The sequence below is a fragment of the Rhinolophus sinicus genome, chromosome X, assembly GCF_036562045.2.
Source record: "Rhinolophus sinicus isolate RSC01 chromosome X, ASM3656204v1, whole genome shotgun sequence".
Lineage (NCBI taxonomy): Eukaryota > Metazoa > Chordata > Mammalia > Chiroptera > Rhinolophidae > Rhinolophus > Rhinolophus sinicus.
Genome location: NC_133768.1, coordinates 10,132,713 through 10,158,708, shown reverse-complemented (window position 1 = coordinate 10,158,708; position 25,996 = coordinate 10,132,713). Strand labels below are relative to the sequence as shown.

At 41.5% G+C, this 25,996-nt stretch overlaps 1 long non-coding RNA gene across 1 annotated transcript in view; it reads right to left on the bottom strand.

Annotated features, from left to right (window-relative positions):
- LOC109454989 (glutamine synthetase) overlaps positions 1 to 25,996 on the bottom strand; it is a 96,503-nt gene that overhangs the window by 7,553 nt on the left and 62,954 nt on the right. Inside the window, exon 7 of the long non-coding RNA XR_012493335.1 lies at positions 9,959 to 10,053. This is a non-coding gene — a long non-coding RNA (glutamine synthetase). The remainder of the gene's footprint in view (positions 1 to 9,958; positions 10,054 to 25,996) is intronic.

Sequence of the window (25,996 nt, the reverse complement as noted above, 5' to 3'; positions counted from 1 at the left end):
GTTATATGTAAATTATACCTCAATTTTAAAAAGTACTAAATAAATCATGCAGTAGCCTACATTCTGAAAAGGGGTTAGAATTTAGAAGGACAAATAAAATGTCAGTTCTGGTTACAAATTAAGGGAAGACCCAGATACAGGATCACCGAGGAAGGCAAGACAGTACTTGCCAAATGTGCAAAAGCAAAATGATCAGGAAAACGACATTTCTACCTATTTAAGAAAACAGTGCAAACAAACACTGCAATGAGGTTCAGAGGATATTGGATAGAGGGAGAGATTGGGGGGAAGTCCCATGAGACCTTGCGGCATGGATCTCTTAGCAGCAGCCCCTAGACAACTAAACGAAAATCTGTAGAATATAACAAAGCATCTATTATAATGGCGCTGTGTAATTGACCCCAAATAATTTGTCTCTCCTTTGATGGATATTTGCAAGAAGTGGTCTGGTCATCTTAGTGTAGGATGTATTTTTCTCTTCATGTAACATTTATTTTTAAATGATTATTTGAGGAACCAGATCCAGTGGGAAAAGAAGCTAGGGGAAGAACGACAAGAGGAAGAAAGTTATGGAATTGTTTGTACTTAGCAGTGACCATGAACATTTTTCTCCTTTTTGTTTCTTTGGACAGCACTCAGGAAACAGTATTGAAGAAAAACCCAGAAAAGCACAAACAAGCATAATAGTTAATAAAAATACTAAGTATGTAATAGTTTCTACATGACCAATGATATGAAAACTCAACTTTTGGAAAAACTTAGGCCACAAAGTACACATTGATAGTTTTAGGGTGTAAGTGAACTTTAGGCCATTGGGACAGAATTGGGAAGATATGAGCTGTAAATGGTTGAGAGGTTTCATGAAAGCATGTCCTTGTTTATAAATTTCAATTTAGCATTTTTGTTTTTGCTAGTCACTGAAAATGCTGCTGAAGCTAAATTTAAAGACTCTAAATATCTCTTCTATGGCTATTTTCTCTACTATCCCTTACTTGTCTTTAATCAATCCTCTTTTGTCCTGGATCATCGTTGCCCATGACCTTGAGAAGCCCACGCATGGCCCAGGCTCCCCCTTCCCTGCCTTATGTAGATGTCCAGCCCTTTCCAGGAAGGAAGCCTGAGCATTTGTTCTGTCTTCAGACTTTTGCCTCATCTGACCAGAGAACTCCAAGCTGACAGTAGGGAAAGCTGAAAACCAACTCAAGCCAGAACAAGAGCCCCCCGCCACCTCCCACCACACACACACACACACACACACACACACACACACACACACACACACACCCTTCACACCAAATGTTCAGGAATTGGTGGAACCAGGTACCTCTGAAACAGGAGGCAGGTACACCAGAAAGCTGGCAGATTTGTTAAACATCTCTGTAAGATGTAGTTAGATCCCGGCAGAGGGTAGAAGATGTTTACCCCAGAAATGTTAATCAGTGTGACTGGACGCTGGAAGAAGGACACTACACCCAGTCAAGGGTAGTAGTAGTACTGCGTTGGAAACAGGACAGTATTCTGGAGGTCTGCACACTGATGGGTGGTCCCCAAGGCCCTGCCTTCTATTGGAGTCTCAGACTCTCAGTCAGGCTTATGCCCTGAGAGGTCATGACAAAGCTCTCTCTGCAAACCTCTCATAGCCTCACTCCTGCCTAGGGTCGAAGCATGCCACATAATACCAGAAAACTGGCCTATGTGCATCAATTTTTTCTTCCTTCCTTTTTTTTTTTTTTTTAAGGAGGGCGCAGCTCACAGTGGCCCATGCAGGGATCGAACAGGCAACCTTGGTGTTATCAGCACCACGCTCTAACCAACTGAGCTAACCGCCCACCCTCGTGCATCAGTTATTTCTTGCCACAAATAATGCTGCATAACAATTACCCCAAAACTCAGTGGCTTAAAAAACAACCATTTATTACTGCTTGAGTCTACGGGGTGACTGGGTGGTTCTTTATTTTTGCTGTGCTTCTGCACGCATTTCTGGTTGGACGTAGGTCAAGTTGGTGGCTCTGCTGATCTTGGCTGGGCTTCCTCATATGTCTGGGGGTTGGCTGGCTGGCAGCTGATCATCAGCTAGCCTACGCACGTTCATGTGGTAGATGCAATGTCCCAAGAAAGGGAACCGAAGCTCCAAGATCTCTTGAGGCCAAAGCTTGGAAATGCCACAGTCACTTCTGCCACATTCTATTGGCCAAAGCAAGTTACAAGGCCAGCCTAGATTCAAGGGACTGGGAATAGACACTGCATGTTTAGAGAGAGGCTCTGCAAAGCCACAGGCCGAAGAGTGAGGATACGTGAAGGGGTGAAGAGCTGGGGCCATGATTGCAATAAATCTACCATACTAGGCTTTCTATAATTTCTGGATGCGTCAGGCCACATTTTAACCTTAAAGAATCCAGTACAATTTAAGTCAGGGTAGATAGTGTACATTGACATTTTTGGATGCTTCTACCAGTACCAAACAAAGGTAGAAATTAATACTTATACTGAAATAAAATAGCCAGCCTCTGAATTTTCCCATATGATGAATTACATGACTAATGTCTCCATCTGTGCTTAAAACATATAAGCATATGGCTTATGGAGATATGAGAGGCAGACAGGGGCTTCAGACAGGAAATGCATCCTGTATGTAAACTGCAGCTGCTGAGAGAAGACACTCAGCATTAGAGCAGGGAATGGAATCACTCATCCAGTAACAAAACTAGGGTGACAGCTGTGGCTTTGCTGTCTGATGCAATCTCACGGGCTAGGCCAGAGCCAATGCTCAGATAAAATCTTTGAAGAGTGGACAGTTTATTAAGAACATAGTCTTCAACACCAAGGAAAGGAAGGGGGTGAAATGCTTTCTCATTTTCCCTGACTTAACAACTGCAATCTAGAAAGTTTCCCCTTACAGGAAAAAAAACCCCTAGAAAACAAACCCACAAAAGAAGGGTATTGGGGGAAATTCAGCAAGTGGGCAGACTCCCTGCAGAACAAGGACATCTGTGCCCACCTTCCTTTTCACAGCTGAGTTAATGGCCAGATTTTCAGGGGCTTCTAGTTTCTTTGGGAGAAAAAAGAAGATTCTGGGAAATGGCACCCAAGATCATAAAAAATTAGAGACGTCCTACCCATTCCACATAAGCAGAATGAGCTGAGCTGGCTCTTGAAGTCATAGGACTGGAGGGGTCTTGGAGCATCTCCTTATGTCTCTAGGACTCAATCTCCTCATCTGTGAAATGGGCGAATGTATTAGTTATGTATTGTATAACAAAATGCTGTCAGAATTTAGTGGCTTACAACAACAGACATTATCTCACAGTTTCTGTGGATCGGGAATTGGGGAGCAGCTTAGCTAAAGGTTCTGGCTCAAGGTCTCTCATTAGGCTGCAGTCAGGGTATCAGCTGCGCTGCAGTCATCTGAAGGCTTGACTGCAGCTGCTTCTAAGGTGGTACACTCACATGGTTGTGGACAGGAGGCCTCAGTTCCTCACCACCTGGGCCCTTCATAGGACAGCTTGAGTGTCCTCATGACTTCCCTCAGAGCTAGTGACCCAGAACTAATGATGGGGGGGGAAGGGAAGAAGACAGTGAGGGGGGGGAAGGGGATTGAGAGAGATCGAAGCCATAGTGTCTTTTATGACTTGATCTCTGCAGTGACTTATGCTTTTTCTTGTATTCTGTGGGAGGGCACTATACTAGGATGTTAATACCAGGAGGTAGGGACCGTCGGGGCATCTTGGAGGCTGCTATCACAGGGAATTAGACTGGATGAACTTAAGGGTTCTTTCTAGCTGACATGTGTGGAGGGGACACAGCCACAAACACCACTAGCACTATAAGGTATAAATATCCAATCGGCGTTATTGGGAGGGAAACTTCAGAAAGATAACAAGCTGATTTCATACAGTCCCTCCACCTCAAGCTCCCATGAACTCACAGAAGATGGTGCATGGTTGAGATGAACACACTGGGGAAGGGGTCCCATAGAGCAGAAGCCCAGTATGCCACACATTTACAGGAAAAGGAAGAACTTTCTGGAGCCAGTGACTGGGGTCCCTCAAAATTCTATTCTTACAGTAAAGAGTATGTAATATACAGGTCCACAATTCTTTATGTATTATATAATTCCATGATCTAACCTCTGTGAAAATTCAAAGTTTTTTTCATCAGATTTATTAGCAAAATTTGACTTCGATTATCTGCAGACTACTTACAGTCTTTTTCCCATTTAGGGTAAATATTCATACATTGCACTGCAGAAATATCAATGTGTTTGATTATAGGTTATAGGCCAGCTAACCCTGACCCTACTGAGGGACTCAATAACAGACACTATATACACTCTATTGCCTTTCTAAAATAAAAAAAAAAAAAATATATATATATATATATATATATATATATATATATATATTGGTCTGTGTGGGTGAGGACTGCCTTTATACAATTAACTCCACTAGACAAGTTCTGCAAAAACACCACAGTTATCTGTCCCAGGTGCAGCAAATGGACTGTTATTTTCTGGCTGGATTTTCTACCTCACTGAAATCTAATTGCTGAAATACAAAAAATATAAATGGGAATCTTAATAAAATACAGGCCCACAATCCCTTACTCAAAATTACTGAGGCCAGATATGTTTTGAAATTTGTATTTACACGTTTAAAACAGAAATACATACAAGGTCTGACAAGTTTACGAACTTGTTGCAATAATGTTGCTAACCTTTTTTGATATCCAATGGGATTATTCATTATGAATTTGTACCGACTGGACAGACAGTTAATCAAGTTTACTATTTGGAAGTGCTGAAAAGGCTGCGTGAAAAAGACAAAAATGACCTGAACTTTTTGCCAAGAATTCATGGCTCTTGCATCACGACAATGCACCAGCTCACACGGCACTGTCTGTGAGGGAGTTTTTAGCCAGTAAACAAATAACTGTATTGGAACACCCTCCCTACTCACCTGATCTGGCCCCCAAAGACTTCTTTCTTTACCCGAAAAGAAAGGAAATATTGAAAGGCAGACATTTTGATGAGATTCAGGACATCAAGGGTAATATGACAAGTTTTGATGGCCATTCCAGAAAAAGAGTTCCACAATTGCTTTGAAGGGTGGACTAGATTTTGGCGTCGCTGCATAGCTTCCCAAGGGGAGTACTTTGAAGGTGACTGTAGTGATATTCAGCAATGAGGTGTGTAGCACTTTTTCTAGGATGAGTTCGCGAATTTAATGGTCCGACCTCATATATAATGAGCCACATATGATAGAATGCTTTGGCGCCTGACCTGCCTTTTATTCGCTGTGTGGCCTTGGATAAATGACTTAACCTTTCTAAAAGTTCCTCACCTGTGAAATGGGAATGATGGTATTTACCTCAGGGGGTTATGGTACAAATTCAATGAGATGATGTGGCTTTGAGTTAAGTGTTAGACAAATGATAGCTATTCTATTTTCCTCTGACACCTTCTTCTGTATTTCAAGTTCTACAAACTGAGCCTTGACTATACGCAAAGTCCTGTGTATTTGGCCCCTCTTTATTTGGCTAAGTTGATAAAATCTTTCTTGCTTGCTTCGAGTATACTATGTGACCACACAGCCTAGACAGGATATAACTGATTATACAGAAATGATTAGTCGAATCAACAAATTCCCACTTGGTCTAGATAACAGCCTTTACCTTTCAATACACCTAAATCTTTCTGGATTTTGCTACATTTCTGACCTACATAATAGCTCATATCAAAGAAAGAATGATGAAAGAAGAACGAGTATACTTTGAACCAAGTAGGTCTGTCGAATTTAGAATGCAAGGTAACTGGTATCCAAACTCTGCGTTCTTAAATGACCAAGAGAAGTGATTTTTGTTTGTTAGCCCCAAGTTAGAGATCAGGATTTCAAAGAGCTTCCCAGGGAGCAAAGTTTAAACTTATGAGCTGTAATTATTTTTGTGTATATCCCATCTGGTTAAACTAATTTCCTCTTTTCTTGGTAGTGGTTTATGTAGTAAGCATCATTTTTAGCTCCAACCTACGAATGAACAGATTTTGTTTTTATAATTTTCTGGTGCTTAGAAAGGGGGGAGGGCATCATCTGTAAGAAGTGGTTGAAACAGCTTTATAATTAAAAAAATTTTTTTTTCAACCCATAGGTGGTCTCTTTGTCTCCAGAACTTGCATTATTTCCATCACATGTGAAAATCAAACTAATCACCTCCTTTCCAGTTTCTTTTTTTTCCTCATTTTCTTTATTTCATTTTTCCCTCTTGAATTTTTAATCCCTGCAGAAGACTGATTTAATACACAGATGAATGTGTTCTACTAAAGAAAGAAGTTTCATTGCACCAGAAAGCAAACGAGGTAAGAGTCTGTTGCTCAACAAGCAGCCACAAAAACGTGCAGCACACTGCTGCTTAGAGTTTACAGTCACATAGCTATTGAGCTTGTTGCTCCTGTGAACTTTCTAATTCATATAGTTTTGTGATCAGGAAAGGTATATCCACAGAATGCACGGAATGCTAACTCTGTGTAAGTAATGCAGTGTACGGTAGTACGCTAGATCTGGATCCAGACAATAAGGGTTGACTTGTCTCTTAAATACTTTGCACTAACCCCCACTGATGGCTTGCTAAAAATATAAGATGCTATATTTAACCTTTTTGTAACTACCGTCTTTCCCTGAAAATAAGACGTAGCCGGACAGTCAGCTCTAAATCGTCTTTTGGAGCAAAAATTAAAATAAGACCCGGTATTATATCATATCATATTATATTATATTATATTATATTATATTATATTATATTATATTATATTATATTATATCATATCATATTATATTATATAAGACCCGGTCTTATATTACATAAGACCGGGTCTTATATTAATTTTTGTTCCAAAAGACACATTAGAGCTTATTGTCTGGCTAGGTCTTATGTTACCTTCCAAGAGAGTATAGGTGAAGCATGTTGGCTCTAAGGATCAGGGTGCCTGGGTTTGAATTCTGTCTCTGTGTTCCCATCACTAACCCTACTCACTGTGTGACCTTGGTCACATTTCTTAACCACTCTGTACCTCAGTTTCTTTATCTGTAAAATGGGCTAATACAATATTTGATTGAAACTAAGACATTATATATACAGATATTGTAGAGCACACCATTATTTTATGTACCACTAAGAAAAATGATGCTTCTAATTGTAAGATGTATGTGGGGACAGAGCCAGGAGTGCAGTTTCCAGCCTCTCGCCCTCACGTGGAAAGGTGCTCACTCGGGTAGTAAATGGCCATCAACTGTGATTGGATGGCCATCAGCTGTGGCTAGTTGGCCGTCAGCTATAACCAGTGAGTCATTGACCACTAATATAACTGCTGTGGCTACACTAGCAGCAAATGGGGGCTAGCAAGAAGACGATGGCTGAGCTAGCAAGCCAGGATTATGGATTGCGGATTGCCGAGAGGCAAATTGCAGTTAGCACGGTGGATTGCAGTTAGCAAGTGAGGTTGGTTGGCAGAAAAGTGGATGGCGGGTTGTGGATCATGTGGCTCCTGCTTCCTGTGTCTCCAACCCAGCCACCAGCTGGGAGGTGGTATGACTCCCCCATCTATGGCTCTGTGGGTGTTCCTTTTTGGCCTCACCATATCCTGTGTTCCTATGTGGGGAGAGGGACCAGACACCCCGCATGACACCCTGCATGACAATGTGTTTGATTATAAGATACATTCTCATTTCTGAGAAGATAAATATGATAGATATGAAAGAATGTGCATCTTAGAATTGTGAAATGTGGTAATAGTACTTACATGGTAATCACCCAATAAATGTCAGTTACACCTTTTAAAATGACATAGAACCATACTCACCACTGTACCAATGTCAGATTCTTGGCTTTGATGTTGTACTAAAATTATGTATGGTTTAACCATTGGAGAAAACTGGGTAAGGATACACAGGACCTTCCTGTACTAGCTTAACAACTTTCTATGGATCTATAAAAAGCACACACACAAAAAGGTGCATTTCAAAATTAATGAAATTGGATAATCCTGGATAATAGTATTTACATGACAATTGCTCAATAAATGTCAGTTATTGTCTTTGGGGATGGATTAAAGATGGCTGCAAATTCCTTCCCACTCCTCCCATTTAGAAATGAAGTCTTTTCCTCTCCCCTTGAATCTAGTTTGGCCTTGTCACACGCTTTGACCAATAGGATGGAGCAAAGTCTCACTGGCTAACTTCCAAAGCTGGGCCTTAAGCACCTTCATCCCTCAGAAAGCTCCCTCCTGGAACCAAGCCGCCATGCTCGGGGAAAGACAAGCCACATGGAGACTCCACACAGAGAACTGAGGCTCTCCCGTCGAAAGCCCCAGCTGGCAGCCAGCACTGACTCGCAGCCATGTGAGGGAGCCATCTGGGTGTGCCAGCCCAGTCAGACCCCCAGATGGCTATATCCTTAGCTCACAAAACATGGGACAGAATGATCCCTGTGCCACTGCCAGCCATGTACACGAGCCATCGTGGTCATTCCAGTCCAATCAAGCCTCTAGATGACCACAGCCCTGGGTGACTCCATGGGAGCAGAAGAATCACTCAGTGGAGTCCAGTCAAACATCATAATTATGAAAAATAATAAATGGCTATTGCTGTTTTAAACCATTATAAGACTATTATTGTGGAGAAATTCAGAGAGAATCAAGAACTAAAAGGCCCAGAGCAGCACTTTCAAACTTTACTGTGTGGACATATCACCTGCAGATCTTGTTAAAATGAGATTCTGACCCAGCACATCTAGTTTGGGGCCGGAGATTCTGCAGTTGGTGCTGATGCTGCTGGTCCGGGACCACACTTTGAACAGCACGTGCCTAGAGGGCCTTTCTTCTGGTCTCCGTGTCTCAGAGCCAGGTCTCTGATCGCTGATGTCTTCATTCCAGCCAGGAGATGTTTCAATCTGAACAAATGAAATGCCCTATTGGGAGGGCGTTTGCTTTATTTCCACAGGCGTCTGCTTTGGGGAAGACACTGCCCAGAAACTGACCTTTTCCCTCCCACATGGCAGCTTTCCTGAGAGCTAAATGTACACTTCCTCTGTCCTTGTACGTAGTGAATGGGCAAAGAAAGAGGTGCAGAACAGCTAATAGGAAGAGGGGCACGTTGAAGAAAGCAACTGCATTTCACATTTCAACAGTGCGTTCTAGTGCCACATACCTCGGGCTATGTGCAGAAATAAATATCGGGGAGAAGAGAAAGCGCCAGGATTTGCAGCAAATGTATGGGCTCGGCCAGAAGGTGCTGGTGCAATGTAGGTCTTATTACCCTTCCATTTAAAACCCTTAAGCTCATTCAGGGAAAGGCAAAGTCTCACCAAATTCAGATGATGCTCCCTTTCCCTCCCCTACTGCCTTTTGCTCTCCCCACTCCAGCCCCAGTGGCCCTCTTGCAGGACCGTGGACACTCCAAGGATGTCTTTTGTCCCCATTCTTCCCTTTTCTAGAGTCCTCTTCCACAAGCTATCCCCATGCCTTCCTCCTTAACCTCCCTCAGGCTGCTCAGGTGCCACTGTCTCAGTGAAGCCTTCTAAAATCATCCTCTTACTCCTTCAACCCTCCCCCACAACCCAGGCTCTCCCTATCACCCCCTCCATGGCACTACCCGTCACCTTCCTTGGTATAATCCTGTTACCACGCCCTCTGTTCATGACTACAATGTAACTTCTGGACAGCAAGGGAAGTTTGTCTGCTTTGCTCACGGCTGTATCCGTGAGCCTAGAACAGCTCCTGACACATGGTAGACACTCAAACATTTGTTTTGATTGACTGAATAAGTAGAAACATTATTAACATGGGACATCGAGACATTTCAATAGAAAGCTTATCTCTGCACTGCCCAACACGATAACTGTCTTAGTCAGTTCAGGTGCTGTAACAAAATACTATAGATCAAGAGGCGTAAATAACAAACGTATTGCTCACAGTTCTGGAGGCTGGAAGTCCAAGATCAAGGCGCTGGCAGATTCAGTGTCTGGTGAGGGCTCTTTCCTGGTTCATAGCCTGCTGTCTTCTTGTATCTTTACATGGCAGAGAACACAGAGCAGTAAGTTCTTTTGTGACTTTTAGAAGGGCCCAAATCCCACTCATGAGGATTCTACCCTCATCTAATCCTACTCACCCCCAAAGGCCCCACCTTCTAATATCATCACATTGGCAGGTAGGATTTCAAGTGATGAATTTTGGGGGGACACAAACATTCCATTCATAACAGTGGTCATTAGCCCCATGTGCTATTGAGCACTTGAAATGTATCCAAATTGAGATGCACTCTTAAGTGTCAAATACACACTGGATTTTAGAGACTTAGTATAGAAAACAGTTGTCAAATATCTCGTTAATCTTTTAAAGGTTGATTACTTGTTGAAGTAATATTTTGGGTATACTGGGGTAAATAAAATATATTATTTAAATTCTATCATTTCCACCTGTTTCCTTCTACATTTTTTATTGCGCTACTAGACATTTTCAATGTAGCTCACATTATGTTTCTCCTAGACAGTGCTGGTCTATACGTTATCTTCAACATTCAAACAGGTAGTCACATACAAAAATAGGAGACCTGCTGTTAGTGATTTTGGCAGACAGAAAGAAAGAGAAAGAAAAATTGAGAGATTAACTGATATTTGGCCCTTTTTCCAACAGGCTGGCAAACCATTGCCCACAGCTCAAAGAGAATGGATTGCTTGGTGGTAAAACTTGACTTTTCAAATATAAAGTTTATTTAGATATATCTGTGGTTAGTTGCATATATTTAAGACATCTGGTTGCACTTTTCTGCGTGCTGCAGGTATTAACCTATTATTGAAAATATTTTGTGATTAGCAACTTGCTCAAAGAATCTTAACTAGATGTGTTTAATGTGAAATTGGATATAAAGAAATGCTTAGCATGTCTTATGATTGTGTCTACCTGTACTTTCAGTGAGGTAGAAAAACAAGCATTTATTGAAGTGGTGTGGTTTTTATTCATTATACAAATATTTGTACCAGGCAGTGCTGGGCATTGGGGATACAGCTGTGCATAACAGGTCAAAATTCTTGCCCTCATGGAACTTTCCTTCGAGTGGGGCAGACAGATAATGAGCAGTAAATAAAGCAAGTGCATCGGGTGAGTTGTGAGTGATGTGGGGAAACAATTTCAGGGACAGGAGCATAGGGGGAGTTGTGGCAGTGGGGAGCAGCTGCTCAGGAAGGCGATTGGCAAAGGCCTTTGATGAGTGATGCTGGAGCTGAGAGTGAGCCCTGTCTGACGAGGCAGGACAGGCCTTCCAGGTAGAAGAAATAGCAGGTGCAAAGGCCCGGAGGAGAGAGGGAACAGAGATGGAAAATTAACTACGAGGGAAATGGGAGCCACCGGAGGTTTCTGAGCAGAGGCATGACACGGTCTTTCTTCCTTCTCAAGATAATCGCTCTGCCTGAGCTGGGAGAAAGGTGTCATGAGTGACACCTACCTTGGGGTAAAATTTGGATGTCTTTGTTCCAAGAAAATGCAGTTCCTTGCTAGTGCAAGCTAACAATGGAATTTGGAATCAAAGCTGGAACTCCTGACTCAAAGCTCTGATTTTTATCACTTGAACCATATATCTGTTTTCAATGACAAAACTTAAACTCAGGATAAAGAATATTTAGATTTCATGTGGAGTGACAAATCATGGCATTTGATAAAGATCACAGAAAGGATTTTCACATGTACTTGTCTAGAATAAATATACACTGTGTCTGGCAAATTGCTAGGCCTCCATTAAATGCTTAATAAAAATCTATTGGTGACAAAATGCTAATTAATGATTTAATATATTTTGAAACCAGAAGTGTATTATGAAACATGTTATTTATATAACACAATTTTCAAAATACCCATGAATGACCTTAAACTTGATTCTTCTATGTCTTGCTCCTTAATACTCTCCATGCTTTAGAATGGTACATACTGAAATTTTCTCATTCTGCATATATGTTCTTCTCTATAACTAGTTTCCTAAGAAGTTTAAAGTTTTTTTCAATGATATTATTCTCTGGAAGAAGGAAGGGAGGGAGGGAGAGAGGAGGAAGAGAGAGGGAGAAAGGGTGGAAAGGAGGAAAGAAGGAAGAGAAAAAAAACCTATCATACCCATAAACCCCCCTCAGAATTTTCTTACCCATCACTAAGAATCTCTGCAGTTGGGTATTTAAGACCAGTTCAGACCTACAGCTCTGCCATGACTATTCCTAACCCAGGGCATTCAAACTCCCAGCCAGGTCTCTAATTCCTTTCCTCTGAATGGAATCTGCCTAGACAATTCATCTCAGTGGACTGGAGACGACCCTGCAGAGCTGGTAAAAGTGGCACGTGTTGGCGGGTTTATGGTTCGGCCAGCACCTCCTTATGGAGTCACTCCCAGAAGGCGCTCATCACTGAGCCCTCAAGGCTTGTGTGACACAAACTGTAGGAAACCTAACTGAGGGTCCCACGTGTGGACAGGAGTCATTCAGGCCTTGTCAAATCTCCCCTTTTCCTCTGGTGTGCATGGAAAGCTTGTTTCTTCTTCCTCAAGGGACAGACTTGCCTGTCCAGTCTCTGTGTTGCAGCCATCCTGTTGGCAGTGGCGTAGTGGCCGCTGTTTATACTCATGAATTGGGGCTGAAAGAGACTTCTCCCTTCCAAGGCCAGGCTGGGGCTAGAATTTCTGCACTAGAATGCACGCTATGGAGTCTGGAGCCTAAGGAAAAAACCTTTAGGGTCTACTGCCTTCAAACTTCCTGCTTTACCCACCTCCTGACATTTTGATTCAAGTGACCATCAAAATAAGCATAAAGGGGGGAAAAATGGACCCAAATCATCATGTCCCCTGGAGGTGTGGGAGGTAGGTAAAAATGGGACTGCTGGCTTTTTCGAGCCATCAAGGAGGCAAGGTTCATTATGCGCTCATTGTGCCTCAGATCCTGTCTAGTCCCAGCCAGGAGCCCCCAAACCCCAGCGGCACTCAAGCTGTGACTCTCCAGTTATAGCATGGGGACATTCATCCAAGTCCCTGTGGGTCCCCAAACCTGAGGTCTGTTGTCTTGATTCTCCCCAATTTAGGAACAACCTGGCCAAATCCCCAAGGTGACCTTCTCTGCCTAAATGACTAAGTAGAACTGGGAGTAAATGTATTCCAATCTCTGCTCTAAAAATGATTTAAAGACTTTTACAAAGAAAAAGAAAATAATACTAGATCATTAGTAGGTAGATTCCCCATATGAACGTCTAGGAAATAATGGTGCTTTAATCGTTTCCTATTTAAAGTTTTCCTATATGAATTAAATCTGTAGATTCAGGTTTCTCAACCATGGCACTCTTGACATTTTGGGCAGGAAAATTCTTTGTGGTAGGGCGATATTGTACATTGCAAGATGTTTAGCAGCGCCCCTGGCCTCGACCCACTAGATGCCAGTAGCATCTCTCCCTTTGTCCCACTGTGACAGCCCAAAATGTCTCCAGATATTCCAAAGTGTCTTCTGGGGGTGCAGCATCACCTCTGGCTGAGAACTACTGCTATAGTTACAGATATAATTACAGATATAGATATACAAGGTGTGATAAAAAAATAAAATACAGTGAATGTTGCTGCTGAGTGCCATCCAACAGAAAGGCAGGGATCTTCAATACGAGAAGCAGCACATCCCAACCTTAGTAACAGTGTGTGACAAGTTTCATCTTGTTCGGTGCAGTCGGGTGTGAGCTACGGTTGAGAGAAGGTATGTTTTAAAGTGTGATGTAAATCATCATCTTCCATCATGACAATGCTCTGTGTCACACATAGCTTCTGGTACATGGCAATTTCTGTCAAATAAAAACATTACAGGATGTCCTCATCCACCGTATTCACCGGATCTGGCACCACACGACTTCTGGCTCTTCCTCAAAGTCAAAATGATTCAGGACATCGAGGCAGCCATGACAGTGCAACTAAAGACACTCATGAAAGAGGACTTCCAGAACTGCTTTAGAAAGTGGCAAGAATGATGGGATAAGTGTGTTCGAAGTGAGGGGGGGGTATTTTGAGGGGGATTAATGGCAATGTGTCTTTTATTGTAATAAATTTTTTTTTAAAAGTTTAAACATTCACCGTATTTTGTGATCACACCTCAGAAAATGGACTGAAAGCTCTTTTAACAAGGTACACCATAAGATGAAGGATGTGTTCAACAAGCAGAGGGCTTGCATTTTATAATTTCTAAAACACTGTTTTAAATATTTTTTAAGTACCTCTGTAATTAAAAAAAAGAAAAAGAAACTCTAAATCAGCTCTAATTCTTTCCTCTAAGCTAAGATTTCCAAGTGAAAGTATCCTGTTTAAACACCTGAGAAAGTAGATAAGAACCTCATCTGACACTTGGAATTTGGAATTGCTCAGTCTGTAAAAGTAATTAAATTTGCCTGCAGAATCATCCTTTTTGCCTTGGTAATTCTCCAGGCTGCTGAAATACCACATTTGCAAAAGTACACCCACGATATAACCTATCCAGTTTTTTCCTCCATTTCGGCTCACCCACACAGTCATCTTGTGGAACCAGACAGCAAAAGACAAAGGCACTAATAGGGGTGCAATGGGACAACAGTTGAGCGTGGCCGGCAGATATGGGACCATGTGCCTTTCAGTATACATCTGTAAATTGCATAGTGAGACCCACTATTGAATGATGATAAAAGAAACAAACTCAATAGTGATATTGATTGGCACTTGTCCCTCCCCTCCCAGGACATACTACCCTGCTTTCATTCCTCTACTAATGGAAATCATAAGCTTTTCATATTTGTAGTAAAATTTTCCATGTCCTCCTTATTTCACTGTCAGCACAATTATTCACAATTATAGAGTATGCTTTGAAAATTACTTTACCATGATCTGTTACAGCTCTGGTTCTAATCATGGTATTTTAAAAAATTTATATGTATAAAATAAGTTGTCCAGCTGTATTTTTTTATAAAGTAAAATGCATATAGTTCCTCTGCTTTTCCCTTTGCGATTGAAAGGGACAAAAAAGCAACATTGGGCAAGCAGGATTGGAACGTATGAAATGCTTGGGAAATTTTTGAGAGGAGAAGTGGGCAGACTTTTGGTCAAGATGGCACTGTAAGTTTGTAGCTTGAGGACTCTTCAGTTCCAAACATTTCACATTAACTTAATACAAAAGTAAAATTTAAAAAATCTAAAGACCTTTTTAAAATAAGGTAAACAACCCTGCAAGGCAGAAATGGAACAGAAGCACAAATTGGTGATGCAGGTTGAGCCGAGACCAAGATGCAGGAAGAGGGGACAGGAGTTTGGGGGTGTAAGGGAGTAAAAGTGCCCATGGGAGGCTGAGGAGCAGAAGTTGGTTGAGTGGTGGCTCTCGCAGCCAAGCCAGAAAGATCCAAACGTGAAGCATCTCAACTCCAGCTCAGAGGAGTGAATACATGGGGTTGACATCTACCTCTAACATGTCTACCAACTTCCTCGAGTTAAAAGATTGTCTCTGCCAAGTACGTTTCCTCCCGTGAGCATCATAGCCCTTTTCCATAGCACCCTACTTCTGACCTGTTTCGGTAGTCCCTTAAATGGTTTCCCTACTTTTTAAGCTTTCTTATAAAACGAATTCAATTAATTCCTCCAAAATATATTACTTCATTATACTATTATGTGGCTCCCAAACCTTGTTATTAGCTCTCCACTAGTAGGAACAGAAATATCTAGGCTCTTTTTTAGAGTCCTCTGCATACTGGCCTCAAACTTGAGGATCCTGAAAACGAAGGCCAGCGTGGAACCCCTTGCTGCTGACTCTCAAGAAAGCAGCGGCATCCCATTCCCCAGTGAAGAGAGGTTGAAGTGGACCTCTGTGGTCGCACGTACTTCCCAGCTTCCACTCCCCGTGGTTGTCTTCTAGGGACCACTCCTTTGCCACTCCCAGCCCAAGGGGTTTGGGTAAGGTTGACACCATCCCAAGCGACCAGGGACAATCCCAGGGTATTCCAAACATATTGAATGACTTGGGGACGGGCAATGACCAAAGTCAATCCCACCAAAACCAATGCCTGGACTTGAGTCTCAGCTCTTGGGAAAGAGAAGCTGTCTTTTGGCTGGGGTTGCTGAGCTGTGAAGACACAAGCCTGGGAAAGCATGGGGCCACCAAGAGCATGGCTGAGAATGAAGGAAACACAAAGGAAAGCTGAGCTGAGAGACAGCCTGTTGTTAACAAGCTTTCTCTATGTCATAGAGTGGCAAGTTCAAAGGAGAGGGAGCAATTAAGAGAATGGGAAAAATATGAGTTCATCAAGGTCTCCATTCGCTGGACTCATTTGCTGTCAATCTCTACATGTATGAACTTTTGCATTCTACTTTTAGAATGTCTGATTTCTCATTGCCACCAAGCTGTAGACCTCAGGGCTTGCTCCTTCTAACTTCTCCTACTTCACAGTTGTTTTTTTAAATCTAAAACAGCTAGTCATGTCAGCTTGAGTGTCTGAGCAATGTCAGATCATCATTAATTACAGCTTTCCAAAGAAGAGAATAATTTGCCTCCTGCTGCTAGCTCTGACTTTCAAGCTAGTACCTGCAAGAAGAAACAGACTTTTGCAACTGGAGTTTCTCCCTGACTCGAATCCCAGTCACATCTCACCCTTTCTTTTCTGCTCCCACTCTTTGACAAAGATTTGTGAAAAAGGCCTGGTCTTCACTAGACCCACTATATACCCATTCACACTCCTTCTCAGCCTCAGAGCTCATCAGAAAGTCCACTTTTACAGAATGCTCAAGATAATTCTTAAACTCAGAGGTTCTCAGAGTGTGGTCTCTGCCCCAGCAGCGTCAGCATCACCTGAAAACTTGTTAGAAATGCCCGTTCTCAGGCAAGCCTACCGAATGAGGAACTCTGGCTGGGGCCCAGTAATCTGTGTGTCACAAAGCCTTCATCTGATGTTGATACCCTAACATTTGAGACACTGTTCTCACTAGTACCTTCCTTTAACTTCCTTTAACTTCTGGATTAACTTCCTTTAACTTGTTTGGATTAACCAAAGTATTCCTTCAAAAGGTCATACCATTTGTTTATATTTCCATAAAAGAATGATATACTCCAGTTTAAGTTAGAGTTGAATTAACTCGAAGAGCAAAGTGATACTAAGGTTTTCGTCTTGTGATTATAATTTAAATGAAGTGCACGTCCGTTATAATCTGAGTGTTATGCTACTGGTTCTTAAGCTTGAGCGTCTATCAGAATCACCTTCTTCAAACAGATTACTGGGCTCCCCCCTCAGAGCTTCTAAAGCAGTATGTCTTAGTTGGGACTAAAAATTCACATTTCCAGCAAGTTCCATGCGATGGTGATGCGGTGAGGCAAGGACCACACTTTGAGAACCACTGGGCTGAACAAATATATTATAATTATGAGTTTCTTTAAAGAGAGAGAGGATGGTACTATAGCTTGATAAATTGTAAAATATATCCCTTTCCCTGGCTCCTCTTCCCCTTTCCATTCCATTTCCCCTTGTCTACCAATACTTGTCGTAACCCATCTCCCTATAGAGTAAAAATATTAAGACGGATAATGTAGTTTCCTTGTGGAAAACCCTTTGCACCTAGAGCAAGGGTTGGCAAACTTTTTCCGTAAAAGACCAGATAGTAAGTGTTTTAGGACTTACCAGCCTAATGGTCTCTGTTGCAAGGACCCAACCCTTCCGCAGGTATTATGTAAACAAATGGGTGAGGCTGTGTTCCAATAAAACTTTATTTACAAAAACAGGTGGAGGGCAGGATTTGGCCCCAGAGCTATAACTGGCTGGCCTCTGATCTATAACAATGGTTCTAAAGTAGCAGCAGCAGCAGCAGTATCACCTGGTGACTTATTAGAAATGCAAATTCTCAGGCTTACTCCAAACTTCCTGAATCAGGAACTCTGGGGGTAGGATCTAGGAATCTGTTTTAAGGAGACTCTCAGGTCATTGGGATGCTTGCTCAATTTTGAGATTCACTGGTCGAGAACAGTGTTTCTCAGCCTTGGTTACATATTAGAACCACCTGCGTCCACCCCAGACCACTGACAACGGAGTCTGGGGTTAGGACTGAGGCATCAGTGATTCGGACATGCACACAAACTTGTGACACAGATCTAAAGAGACAGTTGGTGTCATGCAGGGTGTCAGGTGGGGTCTCTAGTCCCGCTCCCCACATAGGAACACAGGACAAGGTGAGGCCTAAAAGGAACACCCACAGAGCCATAGATAGGGGAGCCATACCACTATATTCTCGCTGGCGGCTGGGTTGGAGACACAGGAAGCAGGAGCCACACTATCTGCAACCTGCTGCCCACTTCTCTCTGGCAACCAACCTCACTTGCTAACTGCAATCCTCCGAGCTAACTGCAATCCGCGCTTGCTAGCTCAGCCACCATCTTCTTGCTAGCCCCCATTTGCTGCTAGCGTAGCCACGGCAGTTATATTATTGGCTAATGGCTCACTGGTTACAACTGATGGCCATCCAATCACAGTTGATGGCCATTTACTACCTGAGCCAGCACGTTTCCAGGTGAGGCCGAGAGCCTGGAAACTGTACTCCTGGCTCTGTCCCCACAGCTGGGTTCTATTTTCTTCTCAAAGCGTATGGAGATGGGGCTACGCTGATCATGTCTGTGCCCTAGTTGTCTCTTTCCCATTTTCAGGAGTTCATTTCAAAACTATTAAACTCGTTGATTTCGTAGGGCATTTTTTTCAAGCGCTTAATACAGGCTCTGGAAGATCAAAGCTCAGAGCCATCTCCAGGCCCATCTGTGGTCATTTGTCCTTCTTGGCAAAAGGTGAACAAAACACATGCCCTCAGGAAACACAATCTCAAGATCAGAGCTGGGGGATAGGATGCATAATCTTTTCGGAGCATAAATAGAAGATCAATGATAATTTCTCTCTATTCCCCTCACGTCCCCCAACAAAACCCAATTTTTACAACCATAAATATGAGGCGAATCCTCTTTGGCTTGAAGAGAACTTTTGCTTTTAAAAGGCTAATTATAGATGAGGCCAACACGCTTTCTCAGGGTCCATCACCCATAGGACACCTCTGTTTAGGCAACGCCATGACAGGTGGTGCTCACAAAGTAGCCAGGATTGAATTTCAGTGTTGAGAACTGACTTCACGGTTGAGAGTGGTTTGCAATCTCTCAAGAGGTTCATCCACGTTTGATTTTGTAACTGCTCCTGGCATCTGTCCTTTAAATCCTTTCTACTCAAAGTGTGGTCCTTTGATCTGCAGCATGGGCATTACCTGGGAGCTCTCAGAAATGCAGAATCTCGGGTCCCACCCAGACCTACTGAAGCAGAATCTGAACTTCAACTAGATTTCCAGGCGATTGTGTGCACATTAATTAGTTGGAGAAGAGCTGCTTTAAACTGATCTTTGCAAAAATGCAATAGGTGAAGGATTTTGTAAAGCAAAGACAAAAATATAGCAGAGAATGTAATCTGAGAGCTACCAGATTGAGCAGTGAGGTGCTATGTCAGGAGTTATATATATCCCCAAACTGAGTAACAATCATCAGATTTCATAGCTTTCTTTAGGCCCTAGGGGTTACTATGACTAAATGTTTTAACATACCGGAACCATTATCATGACTGTAGTTTTAAATATAAGGGAGACAGAAAATGAAGGATAAATATGAGGTTGGATTTCATGGTCAGAATGCAGAAGGGGTGACTACCACTATGGATGTGAGTGGTTTTGCATTACAGGTCAGGCATTCTGTAGAGGCTGACTACACGCCTAATGACAGATGAGGGATTATGGATCCTATTTTTTCTTTTTGAAGAGGGGTAAAATAAATTGCCTGAACCACATCCATTAAGTGCTATTGCATGAATTACAGTAATTTTAGATCAATATAGAACTTTATGATGCGATGAGTCAGTTTTTTATAAGAAAATAAAATTGTGAGACAGTCAAACACTGCATTACTAAGGCCATGACAATGGCATTGTCACATAGGGAAACACATGATGAAATTTGCAAGCGGTCCTATAATAATAGGTTTGTGAAAGAGATTGTTTAATTGTACACATAACAGACACCCAATCGATCCTTGTTCAAAGAACAACAGTAGTAGCTCCCATTTACTGAGTCTAGGTACCAGTTCTATGTGTTTTCCATATTGCGACTTGTTTCATTCCATCAACTTATTGAAGTAGTTGCTATTATGATTCTATTTTACAGTCAATAAGCATTCACAGAGAGTGTGAATAATTTGCCCAACTAATAAGAGGTGAAATAAGGGATAAGAACCAAGCAGTGGGCAGCACAGTCCATGTAAGTAACTAGTATGCAACATCACCTTATGGATGAGCAATACCATCAGATCTTGAAAGTCAGACAAAATCTGGGCAACAATGAATTGGATCTAAGAGTCAGCAAGGTCAGACATGGGATAGGATGGTTCTATTTTCAGAGGAGAGGTGAGTCTGAGTATCTCTCTCCTGTTTTCTCATTCATTGTGAAATGTGAGACTGAATGTGAGCTTGGAAACAAATCCTTCTCCAGTTGAACCTTCAGATAAGACTACTTCCTTCCATCCTCAGAGAGTCCTCCTTTAATTATTTATTGTATGAATCTCAACCACCCTTACTTCCAAGGTAATCCCTTCCCTAATCCATAGGGTTTGGTTTACTCTTATGATCCATCACCATTTCCTACCTAGGTAAGCATAGATAAAATACGCTAATCTACAAGTTTCATCAAATCTGACTTTCTCAGTTTAAATAACACCACAGGAGGGTACAGAGCCTTAGTGGAACAGTCTGGCATGGACAGACTTTGGCACTCAGTTGACACCCTCCACTAGGATGAGATAAAAATAGATCTTGAACAAACCATGTCTCCCAAGGATGAACAAAGTTGACTGTAGACAATATACTTCAGATAAATTAAGGAAGGAAAACATTTTCCTAAAGGCAATAATTTACAAGGATATTCCCTGCCCTCAATGGTGACAGACTTTTACTTTATTAAGCAGAACAACGTTGTTCCCTACATACAAGCTCTAGGGGCATACTTTGCATAGTTAGACAACGCCATAAATAAAATTGCCTCCGACACCCATTGTTAACCCCCAGCAACACAAAGAATCAGCAGAAGCTATGAAATCAAAATATGCTTTAACATGATCAAATTTTTCAGCCAGGATTTCCTCCCTGACACATCTTTGTAAGTGGAAGGGTTGCTTTACAAAGCTTGGTCATCACTGGTCCAGAGCAAGTCACCAGGGAATGTGGGTTTGTTCATTTTCCAGCTCTGGTTTTCACTAAACCATACCATAGTCATACATATATAAAATTTTGTTACAATTACCTTCCAATCAGGAAAAGAAACTATTTTAGCAAAGATGTTAATACCTTGCTTATTTTAATTCTCTTGCTCTTCCTTGATCAATAGACAATTAGCATGTAGTCTCCATTTTGCAAGAGTCTATAATTTTACAGTCTGCTCAGTTCAATTGGACTCTTAAAGGAGTGTTAAGTGGGTTTTAAACCTTTTTCCTACTGAACATTTCCAAAACACTAGAACTCAACAGAACACTTTTAGAGCAAGTTAGACAATAATTTTCTAGAATCTCCCTTCATACGAGGAAAGTGAATCTGTCATAATTATATACAAAATACATAAAGTGAGTTTCTATTCTCTAGTAACTCTTCCTTCCAAAGTAAGTACTGTAAATAGGCCTCGGTCTTATATTAATTTTTTGCTCCATTAGGGCTTATTTTCAGGGGATGTCTTATTTTTTCATGTACAACAATCTACATTTATTCAGTTACAGTAATGTCATCTTCTTCTGGAACATCATCATAATGTACTAAATGTTTCCATCTGGCTGAGATCTTAACTGGGGCTTATATTCGGGGTAGGTCTTATTTTCGGGGAAACACGGTAGCACTGTTCAGTAATTACATGTGTGTTCCAGCTGTACTCCCTTTTGTGGTACATTCAAGCTTTCTCATTTACAGTAATCCTGAGCATGATGACAAGACCCAGTGGCGTCTGGCCCCTATTTCCTCTCTGTCCTGCTTTCTGGGTTTAGACCACACTGACTGTTCAGTTCCTTAGTCATGCTTTTGTCCTGCCTGCTGCAGGGCCTAAGTACACAGTCTTCCCTTTGCTTGGAATCCTCTTCTCTTTCTCCTTCCCTAGTGCCTAGTTATTCTTCATAGCTCAGTTCACATTTCGTTTCCTCAAGGAAGCCTAGCCCAGCCTCCCAGTCTAGGTCAGCTTCATTCCTTATATGCTTTCATAGAAGAATTTTTGTTTCCTTCTTGTTCAGTTTTCAATCATATACCCATTTGTGCATTTCTTTGATTAATGCTTGAATCCCTCATGAAATTGTAAGTTCCATAAAAGCAAGGACCAGGTCTAAGCTTTTTGTACTTTTCATCAGCACATAGTAGGTGCCGAATACTTGCTACATACACTAATGAATGAAGGAATACTGATCTTAGGGATGGATTTTTTTCACTGGACCAGGAATTATGTACAAAGAGACTAAACAAGAGTGGAGAAGACATAATGGGATCAAAAGGAACAGAAAAGTGTTAAAGAAAGTTCTTATGGGGAAGAAGGGATAAAGGTGGAGTGACAGCAAGAGAGGGACTAAATGAACCAGAGGAAGAACCAAGAAAATCACTTGAGTTGATGGTCATCCGAAGCAAAGACCGTAAAAGACAGGCCTATGATTTGTGGATCTATTTTATAAGAGCATTAACAAATGGGGTGGATCCAACAATCCCGAGCCTTAAGGAGCTGCCAGCCAAGACAGTTCCAGCTTGAGCTATGTGGCCCTGGCCATGACCAGCTGGAGAAGCCCTCGGTCCTTCAGGGGCTAGGGGCTAGGGGCTAGGTCCTTGGGGATGAAGGGGAGGGAAATGAAGACGGGCCAAGTCAAGCTGACTCTGTAAGTCATTCGACAAACATTAAGTGTCTTCCAGGCACTGCATGAGATTTTGGAGTAACAAAGATAAATGAAGAAATTGTCTCTGCCTTGAGAAATTTTTATCCTACTCCAGGAAAGAAAAAACTATGGACACACACATAGTAAAATATATATTATATATACACATACACAAACACATATGTAACACAAATATTTGTAACACAGGTTAGACTTAAATATGCTTAAAGTGCTTTCAAAGCACTAAGGAAGGGTGGGGGTTGGTCCTTCAGTGCAGTGAGGTAGAAATACTAAAGTTTTTACACACATAGTGACATTGGTTATGAAACGATGCTATTTGCATGAACAAACCAAGTGTCAGCAGGGGAAGTCCCCTGAACTTCCAGCTTGCTTTATAAGGCTGAAGTAAAAAATTCACATATAATTTTGGAAGCCCAGTGTCCCTTCCTTTTAACGCTCCTGGCTCTGCTGAATCCATGATCTCTACATGCTACTCACCCCTGCTCATGGCCACTGTTTTCTGCATTGGGTGGTCCTGCTTCCTTTTTAATGCAAGTACTGCCCCCAACTCAAGGTTTTCTTTATAATAGACTTTAGTGAATGCTTTAGGTAATGGCAGTGTGTGTTATTGCATCAGCAGTACAGCAAGCAACTTAAAATGGGATATTAGACCACCTCATGCTTAAAACTCCATCCCTCTTCTTGCCACCAAGGAATCACCATTGGACAGCACTTGTACTCCACTTCCAGCCACAATATTATCATTTTTACATTTCTGACTCCTGTTCCCTATCCGTGATATTCTTATGGACTGGGAACAGTGTGATTGTAATTGTTTAATAGCAATCACTTATCTAGTGCTTTCCAAATGATGACACTGTTTCAAGTGCTTTATATATTTAGATCCCAAGGCCTCTGACAGAAACCCTCAGGGCTAGCTATGCTCAGACTGCAGAGTTTGGGGGTTTTTTGAAAGGTAATGTGGTACCTATGCTGTATATTACCAAATACCACCAGCAGGGGCTGGCGGGGGGCAACATCATAGTCAAATGTATTCATCATTTCTGCAGGTACATACACGAACGTTCACACTAAGTGAAAAATAAAGACGATAAACAGCCTCCCATCAGTTCACATTAGGTTTTGCCACCAAAGGAGTCATGAGAAAGCTTTTGGCTTGCAGAACCTTTTGATTTCAGAAGGGCAGATGGGGGTGGTGGACCTGTAACCATAATTCTGGATCGTGGCTGGTTTAGACGGGCCTGTTGGAAGCAAAAGCCACTGAATTACAGCAGGTTTTGAGAATCCAAAAAGCCATAGATGATGTGACTTATTCCTTTACTTCTCAGTTTTGGGTGATAAGATGCATCATTTTGTTCTATTGTGGAGCTGCAAACTTAAGTGTCTCCAAGGCAATGAGTGAAGCTCTGTCTGCTCTTGCTTTGAGGGGCACCCGCCCACGGTGTCAGCTTCTGATTCCTATAGAAAAGCTCCATATCTGTATTTTTACTCAAAACCTCCTAAGTTTTCAGTGTTAGCTTTTTAAAAATGTATATGGAATTGTTTTAATCAATTTCAATGTTAGCTTTTTTTTTTAAATAAAGACATTGTAATAAAACAGTATTTGGTCATACTTTTATGGACTGATGGCATACAGTTTGAGACCTTTGGTTCTTGGTTCATTTTTCAGCATCAACTGATTTCCAGACTCTCTAATACGTAAACTTCAGAATTAACCAAATTTCAGAGTTAGAACCATCTGGTAAGCATTCTGCTTAGTTCATTGATATGTGGGAAGGGAGGGGATGAGTTAAAAGAAAATGACCCCCAAAGTCTCTCATTTAGAATAGTTTGTCTTAGAGCAGCTCTTTTCAAGTGACTGCCAAGAGCAAACTCTAGTTAGTAAGCACAATCTGAAATTCATACGTGATTATCTAATCTGGCTCTCTTGTTGGGAAATAATGAAGTAATTGAGGTAAAAGTGGGCTTGATTTGATATCAGACAACCACAGATGATTGAAGTGATTTCCTTTTATATATATATATTATATATATATATATATATATTTATATATATTTACCTCAAATATTCTCCTTTCTTTTCTGATTTCAAAGATTTCCCCCTCACCAGTGAATTTAGTGCTTGATTGTTTTTCCACTGAAGAAAATGAAGCATTTTATCCCAGCTTTTTTTGAATGAATGCATTACACTGGTGTTATTTGGTTTCTTGAATTTCTAGCCCTATCCCATAGTAAGCTATGTAGTAAAAATGGTGTATTTGTGTGTGTATCATAGAGACTGAAGGGTAGCAGAATACATCACCCCAAAATATAATGGTAGAAGTTCAGGACAAGCCACTCAAAAATATGCTGTTTTGGTATACTGATGATTTTGAGCTGTAGGCACTTGAAAAACAGCAAATGCAGGAGGAGAGTTTCTCTGAACTGCCCTTATCTGCCTCAAGATAGAGCCTCCAAAAGGAACTCAATTGTCATAAAATCCCCATCCTGGGAGTTTCACCAACCAGGGAAGATAGACTCTTGCTTATCACGGGAGAGGAAACTAGAAGTCACTACACCCAGATAAACTTTGTCACAAACTATCATATCTTCCATCTATTTTTCTAAGGGCCCCTTCATCATCCCTCAAAATCATTTCCTCTCCTCAAAGAGACCTACATCCCTCCTCCCCTTTCACTATTAAGATGGTATGTAAGTCTGAATTCTAAGCCACCTCAGGGAGTTACTCATTTTTCCCTGGGTGTCTCTCATGTATAGATGAGGTATACGTGTTAATAAACTTCTGTGGTTTTTTTCAGCTTTCTAATATTTTTTTATTATTATTACAGCAGTCTGAGTTAAGAACTCAGAAAATTATTTTCTGTCCCCTACAAGAAACACACACACACAAAGGCAGAAAAAGAAAAACAGAAAGAGGAATAGAAAAGGAGAGAAATAGAGATACAGATAGAGAGACAGAAAAAAAAAACACAGAAAGACAGAAGCAAGCAATCGTATTGGAGCTGGGAGAGTGACTTCCATC